The sequence below is a fragment of the Lagenorhynchus albirostris genome, chromosome 9 (genome assembly GCF_949774975.1).
Source record: "Lagenorhynchus albirostris chromosome 9, mLagAlb1.1, whole genome shotgun sequence".
In the NCBI taxonomy this organism is placed as follows: domain Eukaryota; kingdom Metazoa; phylum Chordata; class Mammalia; order Artiodactyla; family Delphinidae; genus Lagenorhynchus; species Lagenorhynchus albirostris.
This window is the reverse complement of record NC_083103.1, coordinates 54768082-54785281: the sequence shown is the minus strand read 5'-3', so window position 1 is coordinate 54785281 and position 17200 is coordinate 54768082. Positions and strand designations below refer to the sequence as shown.

The 17200-nt window shown below is 40.0% G+C and overlaps 1 long non-coding RNA gene across 2 annotated transcripts in view; it reads left to right on the top strand.

The window, feature by feature from the left end:
• LOC132525315 (uncharacterized) overlaps nucleotides 1-17200 on the top strand; it is a 70009-nt gene that overhangs the window by 37153 nt on the left and 15656 nt on the right. For both annotated transcript variants that reach the window (XR_009542219.1, XR_009542220.1), the window contains exon 4: nucleotides 10918-10951. This is a non-coding gene — a long non-coding RNA (uncharacterized LOC132525315). The remainder of the gene's footprint in view (nucleotides 1-10917; nucleotides 10952-17200) is intronic.

The window sequence follows — 17200 nt, the reverse complement described above, 5'->3', positions numbered from 1 at the left end:
TTGGTGTGCCTGGGGGAGGAAGTGACCTCAGGATCTTCCTACTCTGACATCTTGGCACTTCCCTAGAAAAACAGCTTATGGAGAACTTTACAGTGGAGAGATCTAGCTGACACCACCTGAATCTGCTGATCAATCTTAACTTCCCTAAGAGTGGGACCACCAGAAAATATGTGCTTCTTGAGATGCCCCGTTATGGAAAACAGAACCTGATTCTAACCAGTCTTTTAGAACTAACCTCCAGTTTACATGAAATACAGGAGGTAGAGGCTCAGGTTTAAGTGATGCCACAGGACATAAATGGATAAATTCAGAATATAGGAGAGTCTATAGAGCAACTGAACTAGTTTAATCAAGAAGTCAATGGCATAAAGAAAAATAAAAACTTGGGGCAAGGGGGAGAAACTGTTCTAGATTATAAAAGACTCAAAAGACATAACCATCAAATGCAGTGTGTGGACCTCGCCTGCATCCTGATTCTAAGGAGCCAACTATAAGAAATATATTTCTTTAGATATTAGGGAACTTTGAAAATGGTCTAAGAATCAGATGATATCAAGGAATTACTACTGTTGTTAGGTGTATTACTGGCACTGTGGCTATATAAGAAAATATTCATATATTTTATCTTATTTTATTTTATTTAAAAAAACAAACAAACCCAAAACCTTCAGGTTCTTTTTTTGAATTTTATTTATTTATTTTATACAGCAGGTTATTAGTTATCTATTTTATACATATTAGTGTATACATGTCAATCCCAATCTCCCAATTCATCCCACGACCACCACCCCCACCCCACTTTCCCCACTTGATGTCCATACGTTTGTTCTCTACATCTGTGTCTCTATTTTTGCCTTGCAAACTGATTCATCTCTACCATTTTTCTAGATTCACATATATGCGTTAATATACGATATTTGTTTTTCTCTCTCTGACTTACTTCACTCTGTATGACAGACTATAGGTCCATCCACCTCTCTACAAATGACCCAATTTCGTTCCTTTTTATGGCTGAGTAATATTCCATTGTATATATGCACCACATCTTCTTTATCCATTCATCTGTCGATGAGCATTTAGGTTGCTTCCATGACCTGGCTATTGTAAATAGTGCTGCAATGAACATTGGGGTGCGTGTGTCTTTTTGAATTATGGTTTTCTCTGGGTATATGCCCAATAGTGGGATTGCTGGGTCATATGGTAATTCTATTTTTAGTTTTTTAAGGAACCTCCATACTGTTCTCCATAGTGGCTATATCAATTTACATTCCCACTAGCAGTGCAAGAGAGTTCCCTTTTCTCCACAGTCTCTCCAGCATTTATTGTTTGTAGATTTTCTGATGATGCCCATTCTAACCAGTGTGAGGTGATACCTCATTGTAGTTTTGATTTGCATTTCTCTAATAATTAGTGATGTTGAGCACCTTTCATGTGTTTGTCGGCAATCTGTATGTCTTCTTTGGAGAAATGTCTGTTTAGGTCTTCTGCCCATTTTTTGATTGGGTTGTTTGTTTTTTTAATATTGAGCTGCATGAACTGTTTATATATTTTGGAGATTAATCCTTTATCCATTGATTCGTTTGCAAATATTTTCTCCCATTCTGAGGGTTTTCTTTTCGTCTTGTTTATAGTTTCGTTTGCTGTGTAAAAGCTTTGAAGTTTCATTAGGTCTCATTTGTTTATTTTTGTTTTTATTTCCATTACTCTAGGAGGTGGATCAAGAAAGAGCTTGCTGTGATTTATGACAGTGTTCTTCCTATGTTTTCCTCTAAGAGTTTTATAGTGTCCAGTCTTACATTTAGGTCTTTCATCCATTTTGAGTTTATTATTGTGTATGGTGTTAGGGAGTGTTCTAATTTCATTCTTTTACATGTAGCTGTCCAGTTTTCCCAGCACCACTTATTGAAGAGACTGTCTTTTCTCTATTATATATCCTTGCCTCCCTTGTCATAGATTAGTTGAACATATGTGTGTGGGTTTATCTCTGGGCTTTCTATCCTGTTCCATTGATCTATATTTCTGTTTTTGTGCCATCACTACTTGATCACTGTAGTTTTGTAGTATAGTCTGAAGTCAGGGAGTCTGATTCTGCCAGCTCCGTTTTTTTTCTCTCAGGATTGCTTTGGCTATTTGGGGTCTTTTGTGTTTCTATAAAAATTTTAAGATTTTTTGTTCTAGTTCTGTAAAAAATGCCGTTGGTAATTTCATAGGGATTGCTTGAATCTGTAGACTGCTTTGGGTAGTATAGTCATTTTCACAATATTGATTCTTCCAATCCAAGAACATGGTATATCTCTTCATTGGTTTGTGTCATCTTTGATTTCTTTCATCAGTGTCTTACAGTCTTCTGAGTACAGGTCTTTTACCTCCTTAGGTAGGTTTATTCCTAGATATTTTATTCTTTTTGTTGCAGTGGTGAATGGGATTGTTTCCTTAATTTCTCTTTCTGATCTTTCGTTGTTAGTGGATAGGAATGGAAGAGATTTCTCTGCATTAATTTTGTATTCTGCAACTTTACCAAATTCATTGATTAGCTCTAGTAGTTTTCTGGTGGCATCTTTAGGATTCTCTATGTGTAGTATCATGTCATCTGCAAACAGTGATAGTTTTATTTCTTCTTTTCCAATTTGGATTCCTTTTATTTCTTTTTCTTCTCTGATTGCCATGGCTAGGACTTCCAAAACTTTGTTGAATAATAGTGGTGAGAGTGGACATCCTTGTCTGGTTGCTGATCTTAGAGGAAATGTGTTCAGTTTTTCACTATTGAGAATGATGTTTGCTGTGGGTTTGTCATATATGGCCTTTGTTATGTTGAGGTATGTTCCCTCTATGCCCACTTTCTGGAGAGTTTTTATCATAATTGGGTGTTGAATTTTGTCAAAAGCTTTTTCTGCATCTATTGAGATGATCATATGGTTTTTATTCTTCAATATGTTAATATGGTATATCACATTGATTGATTTGCATATACTGAAGAATCCTTGCATCCCTGGGACAAATTGCACTTGGTTATGGTGTATGATCCTTTTAATGTGTTGATGGATTCTGTTTGCTAGCGTTTTGTTGAGGAGTTTTGCATCTATATTCATCAGTGATATTGGTCTGTAATTTTCTTTTTTTGTAGTATCTTTGTCTGGTTTGGGTACCAGAGTGATGCTGGCCTTGTAGACTGAATTTGGGAGTGTTCCTTCTTCTGCAATTTTTTGGAAGAGTTTGAGAAAGATGGGTGTTAGCTCTTCTCTAAATGTTTGGTAGAATTCACCTGTGAAGCCATCTGGTCCTGGACTTTTGTTTGTTGGAAGATTTTTAATCAGTTTCAATTTCATTACTTGTGATTGGTCTGTTCATATTTCTATTTCTTCCTGGTTCAGTCTTGTAAGGTTATACCTTTCTAAGGATTTGTCCATTTCCTCCAAGTTGTCCATTTTTTTGGCATAGACTTGCTTGTAGTAGTCTCTTACGATGCTTTGTATTTCTGTGGTGTCCATTTTAACTTCTCCTTTTTCATTCCTGATTTTATTGATTTCAGTCCTCTCCCTCTTTTCCTTGATGACTCTGGCTAAAGGTTTATCAATTTTGTTTATCTTCTCAAAGAACCAGCTCTTAGTTTTATTGATTTTTGATATTGTTTTGTTTCTATTTCATTTATTTCTGCTCTGATTGTTATGATTTCTTTCCTTCTACTAAGTTTGGGTTTTGTTTGTTCTTCTTTCTCTAATTCCATTAGGTGTAAGGTTAGATTGTTTATTTGAGATTTTCCTTGTTTCTTGAGGTAGGATTGTATTGCTATAAACTTCCCTCTTAGAATTGCTTTTGCTGCATCCCATAGGTTTTGGATCATTGTGTTTTCATTGTCTTTTATTTCTACGTATTTTTTAATTTCCTCTTTGATTCCTTCAGTGATCTCTTGGTTATTTAGTAACGTATTGTTTAGCCTCCACATGCTTGTGTTTTTTACGTTTTTTTCCCCCTGTAATTGATTTCTAATCTCATAACGTTGTGGTCAGAAAAGATGCTTGATATGATTGCAGTTTTCTTAAATTTACTGAGGCTTGATTTGTGACCCAATATGTGATCTATCATGGAGAATGTTCTGTGTGCACATGAGAAGAAAGTGTAATTTGCTGTTTTCGGATGGAATGTCCTATAAATATCAATTAAATCTATCTGGTCTGTTGTGTCATTTAAAGCTTGTGTTTCCTTATTAATTTTCTGTCTGGATGATCTGTTCATTGGTGTAAGTGAGGTGTTAAAGTCCCCCACTATTACTGTGTTACTGTCGATTTCCTCTTTTATGGCTGTTAGCATTTGCCTTATATATCGAGGGTGCATATATATTTATAATTGTTATATCTTCTTCTTGGATTGATCCCTTGATCATTATATAGTGTCCCTTCTTGTCTCTTGTAACATTCTTTTTTTTACAGTCTATTTTATCTGATATGAGTATTGCTACTTTTGAAAGTATTGCTTTTGATTTCCATTTGCATGGAATATCTTTTTTCATCCCCTCACTTTCAGTCTGTATGTGTCCTTAGGTCTGAAGTGGGTCTCTTGTAGGCAGCATATATATGGGTCTTGTTTTTGTAGCCATTGAGTGAGCCTGTGTCTTTTGGTTGGAACTTTTAATCCATTCATGTTTAAGGTAATTATCGACATGTATGTTCCTATTACCATTTTCTTAATTGTTGTGGGTTTGTTTTTGTAGGTCCTTTTCTTTTCTTGTGTTTCCCACTTAGAGAAGGTCCTTTAGCATTTGTTGCAGAGCTGGTTTGGTGGTGCTGAATTCTCTTAGCTTTTGCTTGTCTGTAAAGCTTTTGCTTTCTCCATCGAATCTGAATGAGATCCTTGCCGGGTAGAGTAGTCTTGGCTGTACGTTCTTCCCTTTCATCACCTTAAGTGTGTCCTGCCACTCCCTTCTGGCTTGTAGAGTTTCTGCTGAGAAATCAGCTGTTAATCTTATGGGAGTTCCCTTGTATGTTATTTGTTGTTTTTCCCTTGTTGCTTTTTTTTTTTTTAATTTAATTTTGGCTGTATTGGGTCTTCACTGCTATGCGTGGGCTTTCTCTAGTTGTGGTGAGTGGGGGCTACTCTTCGTTGTGGTGCATGGGCTTCTCATTGTGGTGGCTTCTCTTGTTGTGGAGCATGGGCTCTAGGCATGCGGGCTTCAGTAGTTGTAGCACACAGGCTCGGTGGTTGTGGCTCATGGGCTCTAGAGCGCAGGCTCAGTAGTTGTGGTGCACAGGCTTAGTTGCTCTGTGGCATGTGGGATCTTCCCAGACCAGGGCTCTAACCCGTGTCCCCTGCATTGGCAGGTGGACTCTTAACCATTGGGCCACCAGGGAAGTCCTCCCTTGTTGCTTTTAATAATTTTTCTTGGTCTTTAATTTTTGTCAATTTTATTACTATGTGTCTCGGCATGTTTCTCCTTGGGTTTATCCTGCCTGGGACTCTCTATGCTTCCTGGACTTCAGTGGCTATTTCCTCTCCCATGTTAGGGACGTTTTCGACTATAATCTCTTCAAATATTTTCTCTGGTCCTTTCTCTCTCTCTTCTCCTTCTGGGACCCCTATAATGTGAATGTTGGTGTGTTTAATGTTGTCCCAGCTCTCTCTTAGTCTGTCTTCATTTCTTTTCATTCTTTTTTCTTTATTCTGTTCTGTGGCAGTGAATTCCACCATTCTGTCTTCCAGGTCACTTATCCATTCTATGCCTCAGTTATTCTGCTATTGATTCCTTTTAGTGCATTTTTCTTTTTAGTTATTGTATTGTTCATCTCTGTTTGTTTGTTCTTTAATTCTTCTAGGTGTTTTTTCTTTAATTCTTCTAGGTCTTTGTTAAACATTTCTTTCATCTTCTCAATCTTTGCCTCCATTCTTTTTCCGAGGTCCTGGATCATTTTCACTATCATTATACTGAATTCTTTTTCTGGAAGGTTGCCTATCTCCACTTCATTTAGTTGTTTTTCTGGGGTTTTATCTTGTTCCTTCATCTGGTACATAGTCCTCTGCCTTTTCATTTTGTCTGTCTTTCTGTGAATGTGGTTTTCATTTCACAGTCTACAGGATTGTAGTTCTTCTTTCTTCCACTCTCTGCCCTCTGGTGGATGAGGCTACCTAAGAGGTTTGTGCAAGCTTTCTGATGGGAGAGACTTGTGGTGGGTAGAGCTGGGTGTTACTCTGGTGGGCAGAGCTCAGTAAAACTTTAATCCACTTGTCTGCTGATGGGTGGGGCTGAGTTTCCTCCCTGTTGGTTGTTTAGCCTGAGGTGACCCAGCACTGGAGCCTACAGGCTCTAGGTGGCACTAATGGCAGACTCCTGGAGGGCTCACACCAAGGAGTACTTCCCAGAACTTCTGCTGACAGTGTCCTTCCCTGGTGAGCCACAGCCACCCCCCGCCTCTTCAGGAGTCCCTCCAACACTAGGAGGTAGGTCTGGTTCAGTCTCCTCTGGGGTCACTGCTCCTTCCCCCTGGGTCCTCATGTGCACATTACTTTGTGTGTGCCCTCCCCGAGTGGAGTCTCTGTTTGCCCCTGTCCTGTCGAAGTCCTTCAATCAAATCCTGCTAACCTTCAACGTCTGAGTCTCTGGGAATTCCTCCTCCCATTGCCGGACTCCCAGGTTGGGAAGCCTGATGTGGGGCTCAGAACCTTCACTCCAGTGGGTGGACTTCTGTGGCATAATTGTTCTCCAGTTTGTGAGTCACCCACCCAGTGGTTATGGGATTTGATTTTATTGTGATTGTGCCCCTTCTACCTTCTCCCTGTGGCTTCTCCTTTGTCTTTGAATGTGTGGTGTCTATTTTAGTGAGTTCCAGTGTCTTCCTGTCAATGATTGTTCAGCAGTTAGTTGTGATTCTGTGCTCTCACAAGAGGAAGTGAGCACACGTCCTTCTACTCTGCCATCTTAAACCAATCCTTTCATAATTTTAGAGATGTGACGTGACGTATCTAGAGAAGAAATAACGTGAGGACTAGGATTTTTTTTAAGTAATTAATTAATTAATTTGGCTGCGTCGGGTCTTAGCTGTGGCACACAGGCTCTTCGTTGCAGTGTGCAAGCTCTCTAGTTGAGACATGTGGGCTCTCTAGTTGTGGCACACAGGATCTCTAGTTGTGGCACATGGGCTCCAGAGCATGTGGGCTCAGTTGTTGCAGCACGCAGGCTCTCTAGTTGTCGTGCATGGGCTCTAGAGCGCACAGGCTTATTTGCCCTACGGCATGTGGGATCTTAGTTCCCCAACCAGGGATCGAACCCACACCGCCTGCATTGGAAGGCAGATTCTTAACCACTGGACCACCAGGGAAGTCCCGAGGGCTGGGATTTGCTTTAAAATACTTCCACAGAAAAAGGAGAAGGATAGATAAAGCAAGTGTGGCAAAATCCTAACAATTGTTGAATCTGAATGATGGGTATTTTTTATAATATTCTTTCCAATTTTATTTGTTTGAAATTTTTTGTATTAAGAAAAGGTAGTGGGAAAAGGCAAAATACAAATCTTCTGGATGATAATTCAGCCTAACCCTTGAAAGTCAATGGAGCAAATAAATGGGAAAAGTTTTTGTAATACAGACTAACTTGCTGTTCTTTAGTTGTCAGCTCACACTATGTGGTAAAACAACCTGATGTCAGTGATCACACCTTGGATGATGTGATCATGGCCAAAGGAAGGGCTGTTGGTGGGTGTAACAGTTCTTTCTCTCTCACGTCTCTTTTTTTGCTAACACCTGAAGTAGCACCTCAGCACAGCCAAGCAGAGTACAGAGCAGTTTGCAATGTTCTTTTGCATCCAAAAACTGCTAATCACACTCAGTGCCTTTGCTGATTCACTGAGGAATAACTTTTAGTCCTGTAAGTAGATCTCAAGATTGAAATCAGAACTTGGAAGAGTTTAACAAGCATGTTGCCGATATCCCACTTTTCCTGACATTTCCTCCACGCCTGCCCTGTTTGAGTAAGGGTGCTGGGTGTAGGAAGAAGAAAATTTTTTTTTTTTTGATGAAGGATTACAAAACTCAGGGATGCAAATTCAGCCAAGTGTGTGGCCCCTCTCCATTCCAGAACCTGGGACAGGCAGACATCACAAATTGATCACAGATTTCTTTTTCCCTGGGCTCTGCTTGCCATACTACTCCAGGTAGCACCATATTGATGAAATTGTTACCAAACCAAACTTGGGTCCACTCGTCTGCACGCAGTAAAGCCAATCTACTGACACCAGGTTGTGGTGAAGGAAAGGGCAGCATTTATTGCAGGGGCCAAGCAAGGAGTCCAGGCAACTAGTGCTTAAAAGACCCAAACTCCCCAATGGCTTTCAGGGAAAGATTTTTTTTTTAACATCTCTATTGGGGTATAATTGCTTTACAATGTTGTGTTAGTTTCTGCTGTATAACAAAGTGAATCAGCTATACATATACATATATCCCCATATCTCCTCCCTCTTGTGTTCAGGGAAAGATTTTTAAAGACAGGGTGAGGGAAGAGAGCTGTGGGGTGTATGATCAGCTCGTGGACATTCTTCTGATTGGTTGGTGGTAAGGTAATTGGGAATCAACATCATCAACGTTTTGGTTCCAACTGGTCTGGGGTCTACATGCTTGTGGGTCAGCATCCAGTTAACTTCTTCCACCTGGTGGGGGTTTCAGTATCTGCAAAACAGCTCAAAGGATGTGACTCAGAATATTATCTATAGCCCTTTAGGAGGAACTAAAAGGAATTAAAAGTCCTTGACTTTGTTTAATGGCTAAACTATTATTATTTTTTCTTACTTGACTGTTTTCCTTTCTTTCTGCATTTTGTCACTTCTCTGATTAAATTTATTCTTTGAAACTTAGGGAAGGAGGCTAAAGTTTTTCTATGGACAAGAGGCAGGGAGAGGATGTCTGGGGGGATGGGGTGGTCCTGTTCTGGGACGGCCACATGGGGTCCTGCTCGGCTACAAAATAACTCCTACTCAAAAACATCTTCAGACTAGATTATAAAGCATTTGCTTAGCTGTATTTTTTACCTTTTACAAACAAGAAGAAAAATACTTTGACTAGAAACTCAAGGAATTTAGATTAGATTGGATTTGAGGAAGAGCCTTGTGTGAGGAGGTTAAAATCTGTGAATAATTACTTAGAAATATTAAGATATTTTTCTTAAAAACCTATTAAAACTGGGCCGATTCTTTTTTTTCTTTTTTTTTTTTTAAATTTGGCCACATGACATTGCTTGTGGGATCCCTGACCAGGGATAGGGTGGGTACCCTCAGCAGTGAAAGTGCAGAGTCCTAACCACTGGACCACCAGGGAATTGCATATTTTTTTAAAAATTCTGGGCAGATTCTTATTGTCTGGAGTGGTCTAGGACTAATGAGGTTGAGCACCATCTTTTGGCCTATGTCAGGACATCTGGCATTTTTGCCTGCCCAGCATCCCTTTTCCCTCCTCCTTATAATAGAATACTCTTTACTTTGAGGAAATCTGTCTGTTTGCATAGGTCTGCCCCTTCTGTTCTACATGGGGTGAGCAGGCTTAGCCAGTCGGATTACCCCATTTCCTTGAACACAGAAGTTAATACATGGATGGGCACAAAACTCTAGCTGGGCCCATTAAATTCTAGCCATTTTCAGCCAGATCTTTTGGAGAAAAAGCATTAAGTTGATAAAGTGGCTGGCTGTGAAGCTTGGGTTGCTGATGGCTACAGTGCCCTTCACATGGAGAGAGCCAACAAAACCGAAATGCTGGAAACAGTTGAAAAGAAAGTCATCCTTAAACCATTTGACCCTTTGGTTCTAACTGTGCTAGAAGCAAGATTAACTCCTGGATAATTTAAATATGAGCAAATGGTCTTTTTTTTCTCCCTTAGTTTGAATTGGGTTAGTGTCATTTCCAGGGAAAGTCTTAATTAGCATGGCATGTGAGATGCTTCATTCATTCCATTAACATTTATTAAGGTATTGCAGTCACTTTGACACCCTGGAGATACAGGAAAAAAAAAAAGACAATCATTATTTCAAGGTGTCTATAGTTAAAGAGACAGTTATGTTACAGTACTAATATAATAGATGACACTTACATAGTGCTTAATATGTTCTGAGCACTATTCTAAACATTTTATATATACTAACTTATTTAATTCTTACAGCAACCCTTTGATATAGGTTCTGTTACTTTTTCCATTTTAGAGATAGGGAAAATCAGGCCCAGAGAGGTTAAGGAAATTGCCAAAGTTTACCCACTTCAGAAGTAGAAGATCTGCAATTCAAACCCAACTAGCTTGGTGTTTAACCACAACATTCTAGAGCTTCATTATACCTAAAGGTCAATGTTGGAGTTATCCTGGAGAATAATCAATAATAATGGCCACCATTCACTGACTGCTTCTTATGTGCCCAGCCCTGTGCTAGGTGCATTCCTGCCTTAACACATTAAATATTTTCAAGAATTTAATGCAACGATTATTGACTGTATAGTTGAGGGAACTAGGGCTCAGAGAGGTTAAGTGGCTTGCCCAGATCACACAGCTAACAAATGGCAAAGCAGAAATTTGGATCCAGACATGTCTGCTTCCAAAGGCTTTCCTCTTTCTGTCATGTTTCTCTAAGGACCATACCTTCTAGCTTTTCCCCTAGAGGTGTGGCATGTCTAGGATGCTTATGCCTGGCTGCCAGTGACTGGGAAATGGAGCCAACAGTGGGAGTCCTTTAATGCCAGAGAGTGTGGCATATTTTGTTCGCAGAAGTGCTCTTGGAATTTGTGTATACCTTGCAACCTGATAGTCCTGAGAATATATCTGCTGTAGTGGAGGGAGATTAAAAAATTCATCGGAAGTGTCTCTTCAGGAGAATAAAAAGGATGTTATTTGTTTATTTTTGTGGTCGCCATTCAAGTGTTGAAGGAGTAACTTGCTTTTGTTCTGTTTTTTGCCTTCAGACCAGATCTGTGAATAAGAAGGCTCTTGGATAAGGTATGTGTCAAGTATACTGAGGACAAAGTGCACATTTAATTAGAAAATCAGGGAATAAAAGGCAGTATTTGGAGTGGGGGAGATTTCTGTAATCCCCAACAGGCATTTTTATCTAATAAAATCACACCCAATACAGGAGAAGCTCTTAAGGTACCTCCATGTAACCAACTCACAGGATTAACTGATGCTCTCCATTCCTCCTGGAAAACTTATCAACAAAGGCATACCTGTGTGCTTCTGTGCCCAAACATTTACTGAGTGCTTAACAAGATTTTTATATAGATTAACTCATTAAATCCTTACAATGCCACCATTTTACAGGTGAGAAAAATATAGCCTGAGGAAGTTAAATAACTCAGCACCAATTAGATGCTTACCAGGAGTCAGTGATGTTTGCTAGCAAACCAATTTTTGCCAGGCACACATGGTATAATTTAATTAAATAAAGTGTAAATCTGTGAAATATGAGTGTAAAGAGAGATTGAGCTCTTATTTCTATGAAAACTAAATTGAATGTTTTGGAAAGGCTTGATAATGTCTGATTCACTTTGGTGTACAACAGAAACTAACGCAGCATTGTGAAGCAATTATACTCCAATAAAGATGTATTAACAAAAAAAGGTTGCTGTTGAATTAGGTATGAGCAAGACCACTGCTCTTTCCTGTCTCTATGACTGGGCCTGCTGCTGCTAATTAGAAGTTCTTTTCTATGTTTTCCTCCCTCAAATGCTTCCTCCAGATCGATCTCCTCTGAGAAGCCTTCTGAGGTAGCCTGAGTTGTACCAGTTCTGTGACTCAGCAGCAAGTTGCTCAATCTCTCTGACCCTTAGAGTCTGTATCTGTGAGACAGAGATAATAATATCTACCTTGCAGGATTGTTGTAGAAATTAAGTGGGGTTATCTGGGCCATAGTAAGTACTCAACAAATGGCAAAAATTATGGTATGCTTGTTGTTTTTCTGGGGGCTATGGAAACAGATGAATGAGATAGTCCCTGGCTCCAGAAGCTGAAGATGAGCACAGGACTCTGCCTGCTTTTGGCTCCACTTGCCCTTTAGTGAGCTGAAGCAGATTTTCACAAATGTAAATGGAAACTTTTCTAGATGTTTTTAGACACTGACACCATTATGTCATCCAAGTTCTTAGTTAGCATTTGAGTAACTCATCCTGAAGGCCTGGAATGCATCAGCACAGAGATCATCTTATATTTAGTCACTAAATGATTTGTCCTGAAGCCTAAAGGGGCCGTTGGAATGCCTTCAAGAGGAACAGGTTCCAAATCACGGAGGCCACATGGAGGAGGCTCTGGGATTTCTTCAAGTTGGGTTCAAATCATGGCTCTTTGACCTCAGGAAACTTACACAATAACTCTGAGTATCAATTTCTTCATCAGAAAAATGGGGGTAATGATTCTCATTTCATAGGTGGTAACAAGAAACAGATGAGATAAAGTGTCAAGTGTTCAGCACAGTACTTGGCATATAGTCAATACCTAATAAATGTTAGTTTCTAACAAGTGAATATGAGTAGGTAGGAATGTTGTGGGCACACAGCTAACCTATGAGCTGAGGAATTGCAAGTAGGCCTTTGTTCAACACTTTCTTTGTGCTATCATCACAAAGACTCTAGTCTGGATAGCCCATTGGTCTGACCCTGCACACGGTCTCCTCTTAGTCTTCCAGTGGAAATGACTAATACTCAAATTCTTATTCCATTATTTAACTTGCAGAGTTGTCTTGAGTGAGGCAATCAGCCTCTGGGAGCCTCAGTTTGTTTATAACATGCAGATACAAGTGCCTACCTTGCAAGAATTATGAAAGGAATAGAAATAATGAAAAGCATGTAAGAGTGCTGACACAGGTACTCAATGAACTGTGGCTAGTTATAGTATAGTGGGACGCCTTTATCTAACTAGAAGTTGGTCAATTGATCAAAAAAGTTGATTAAAGCAGGGAATCTTAGGACTTCCCTGGTGGCGCAGTGGTTAAGAATCCACCTGCCAATGCAGGAGACACAGGTTTGAGCCCTGGTCCGGGAAGATCCTACATGCTGAGGAGCAACTAAGCCTGTGTGCCACAACTACTGAGCCTGTGCTCTGGACCCCACGAGCCACAACTACTGAGCCCACATGCCACAACTACTGAAGCCCATGCACCTAGAGCCCGTGCTCCACAACAAGAGAAGCCACTGCAACGAGAAGCCCGTGCACCACAACGAAGAGTAGCTCCTGCTCGCCGCAACTAGAGAAAGCCTGAGTGCAGCAACAAAGACCCAACACAGCCAATAAATTAATTAATTAATAAAAAAAGCAGGGAATCATAAAAAAAAAGATACAATCTTTCCTTCCCTCACCATGTCCTCCTAGTACCACTGAGATCATCAAACCTGTTAACTTCATCCCTAATGGTGGCTCCCATCCCCATTCCTGGCTCGTATGACAGACATGAGTCATCTACCTACAAAGGCTAGAAATTCTGCTCCAGGCATAAAGTTTGGTTTGCAACCTTGCAGATTTTCCTGCTCAGAGACCAGATAAATGACCACAGGCCAGAGCAGGATGAGAAAAGGGTGGGAGTGGCATTTACCATGGACCACAGAAGAGGAAGATGTGGAGAGATCTGAAATGGAGGGAGGTGGTTCGGGAGGTTTGAAGGGAGGAGGAACCATGAAGTAGGAACTGCTTCAGTGACCAGCTGTCCCTCATGCTGCTGTCTGGAGTGGACCATGCTCGGCCTACAGAATTGGGCTGCCCCCGAGTATCTCATTTGGAATGAGTTCTTTTGCCCTGGAGGGCTTGGCAAGCTTTCCTTCCCCATCTGACCTTTCACATGTTAGCAACGTTGACTCTTGTCAGCCTCAGAACATAGGGAGAGGGGATATGGCCTCCTGGAGGGGTTATGATGTCCTGAAAGGAAATCCTAACCCTGCTGTCAAAGTGGGAATAGACAGAACCAGTTTAAGCTGACCTCTGTGTTGGGATGATGGTGGAACACCCCACATTTTTATGCATATTACAAATTGCAAACTCTGTGGGTTTAGGGCTCTGTGTTTCTAAGTCAAATTGGAGGCTACTCCCACTCTGAACTGGGAGCCATATAGTCAAGGCAAAATCCACCTGCCACAGGTGATGCTCATATTATAATCAAACGCACACTTCTGATTTAGTTCTTGCAACTTATAATTAGACCTTGTCAGAAGAAAAAAAGAAAAAAGAAACTTGAAAGCAGCTGTGTTTTGGTGCTATTCACATCTGTGACTGACCTAGTTTTTAAAAATTAAAAATGTGCCATTTATTTGTCACATCTTTGCACCTTGCTCACACTCCTATAGGATGAGCATTGAGAAGTGTTTTCTGAGCTGTGAGCATATGGAGGAGGAAGGGCATTGTGGCTGAGGGCATTGACCAGCTCTCAAGCAAAATTCCAGAGGCATAGCTCTTCCTGAGATTTACCTTCACATGTTGAAAGGAAGATGGCAAAGTAGAGCTCTACAAATAGATGAGTTTTAGAGGTAAATAAGAGGGGATGTTGTTTATGCTGTGTTCTCAATGTTTTTGCGACCACTGGCCTAATGTAGAAGTGAGCTATAGAGCTGAAACCTTAATCATCAATCCTCCCATCCCATCTCTGGGTACAGAGGGTCTGGTTGCCAGGATATTCCCCAAAGCTTGCAGGAACGTTGGTGGTTTATTCTAAAGAAACAGAATGAATTAGGACTATCCTCTGTGTCTGGGTTTTATTTATTTATTTTATTTTTATTTTTGGCTGCATCGGATCTTAGTTGTGGCTCATGGGATATTCGTTGAGGCATGAGGGATCATTTGTTGCAGCACGCTGCCTTCTCTCTAGTTGTGGCGTGTGGGTTTTCTCTTCTCTAGTTGTGGCGCACAGGCTCCAGGGCACGTGGGCTCTGTAGTTTGCAGCAGGCGGGCTCTCTAGTTGAGGCGCATGAGCTCAGTAGTTGTGGCACACGGGCTTAGTTGCCCCACGGCATGTGGGATCTTAGTTCCCTGACCAGGGATCGAACCCGCGTCCCCTGCATTGTAAGGTGGATTCTTTACCACTGGCCCACCAGGAAAGTCCCTGTGTCTGGATTTTAGACTTTCCAAGTATAATGGCTGGTTCTCTGCCTGCTCATTATAAAACAAAACTTTCAGCCTCCCAACCACCCTCCCACGCAGAAGTCACAGGAAGCTCTCCTCTCTCCTCATTCTCAAGCATGTATAAACAATCAATGATGACTAGGCATAAAGGACAAGATAAACTAACAGATAAAATAATAATACTGAAGGAAGCAGAGATAACTCAGGGGAACAGACCAAAACATGAAATAAACATTTAAAAGAATCATCTAATTAGTATCCTCATAGAAGATGGTGCAGCCACAAAATAAGAACAGTTTGGTATTAAAAAGGAAAATGTCAGAGTGCAAAATCAGGGCTTTCCCAAAGTTGACAATAATCCTAACAATTTATATGACCTAACCGATAATTATGTGTGAGGCAGAAAGGAACTTTTCTAAACTATCAGCTACAGAGAGTGAATTTTGATCAACCATAGAGACAAGACTGAGTTATCTTTCTATTCTCCCTATTGAAAATTATAAGATCATTGTCCTATGAAGAGGTTATCAAAAAAGTAAACAGTTAAAAGCTGTAGGGGAAAAAGTGTATGGAGATGTGTCAGCTTTTTAAAACTTGTAATTTGTTGTAATTTCTTTTCTCACTCTACATAAAAATTTACTGTCAGATATAATTTTGTATTCATAATTTAATATTCTTTCCTTAAAGAGACCTCCCTCTTCCCACCTCCACACACCGCCACCAATTTTCTAACTTTCAGGCCCCACGAAGCCTGGATGTGCCCCTGGCAGTGCATTGCTTGCAGATAGAACAGAGAAGATGGCAAACAAACTGCAGAATGATATACACCATAAGATTTCAATTCAAATACCTTTCAAATACCCAACTCTCACTATCTATTGATTATAGCTACACATGCAGGTAGTAAAAGTGTGAAAACATAGACTAGGAGGTACACATCTAAGTTATGAGAATGGTTGCTTTGGAGTATGGGGTGCTCTGTTTTCACTTATTTTCTGAAGCAAAAATGAAAAAGTGTTAACATGTATTTATTTTGAATGGTGGATATGTGGATGTTATTTTATTCTCGGTGATTTTCTCTTTTCATTTTAAATTGTAGTCAGATTCCCTCAGAATTTGGAAGGCATTGTCAATAGTCTTCTGGTATCCAGGTCGTCCTTTGCAGTTGACCTGATTTTCCCTTCTTTTTCCTTGTGGTCCTACTATTTCACAACAATCTGTTTAAGTATGGACTTTGAGTCCCTCATTGTGCTAAACTTTTGTGAACTTTCCAACTTGAGGACTCATGTCCTTCAGCTCCAAGTATTTCTTTTCTATTAGTTCTCTGTCAGTTTTGTCCTTGCCATTTCTGTTCTCTTTCTGGATCTCTTGTTAGTCAAATGTTAGACTTCGTATTTTTGTCTCACATTTTGTACAGGTTTTTACCCCCATCTTTTTTTTTTTTTTTTTTTTTTGTGGTACGCGGGCCTCTCACTGTTGTGGCCTCTCCCATTGAGGAGCACAGGCTCCGGACGCGCAGGCTCAGTGGCCATGGCTCACGGGCCCAGCCGCTCCGCAGCATGTGGGATCTTCCCGGACGGGGGCACGAACTCGTGTCCCCTACATTGGCAGGCGGACTCTCAACCACTGTGCCACCAGGGAAGCCTCCCCCCCCCCATCTTTATGGGAGATTTCTTTTCCATCTTACAACTCTTTTGTTAAAAATTTTGGCATTTATATTTTTAATTTCCAATATTTTTTCCTTTTCATAACATCCTGTTTTTATTTTGTAAATGCTCTGTTTTCTATGAGGATACTAATTAAATGGTTTGAATTATAACAGTTTCTTTTTTGTGTTGTTTTGCAGTTGGGATAATTTAAACACACATACTAATGTGGATTTTTCTTTAAAGAGTTAAAGGGTAGTGAGAGTTTACCTGTTATAAAATTGTTCAAATCTTGCAATATAGATACAGAAACATTTAAGGATTCTAAAATATATTTTCAAAACTTGGACGAGAAACCTGGCACAAACAAAATGAAGAGAGTTTATTCAAAAAGTTGATGAAACTCTAATGTATCATTTTTTCCTAATATATCATTTTTAACTGAAATTTGGAAAGATGTTTTTAAAAGTTTCAGTAAAATAAATGAGAAATGAGTCCTGAT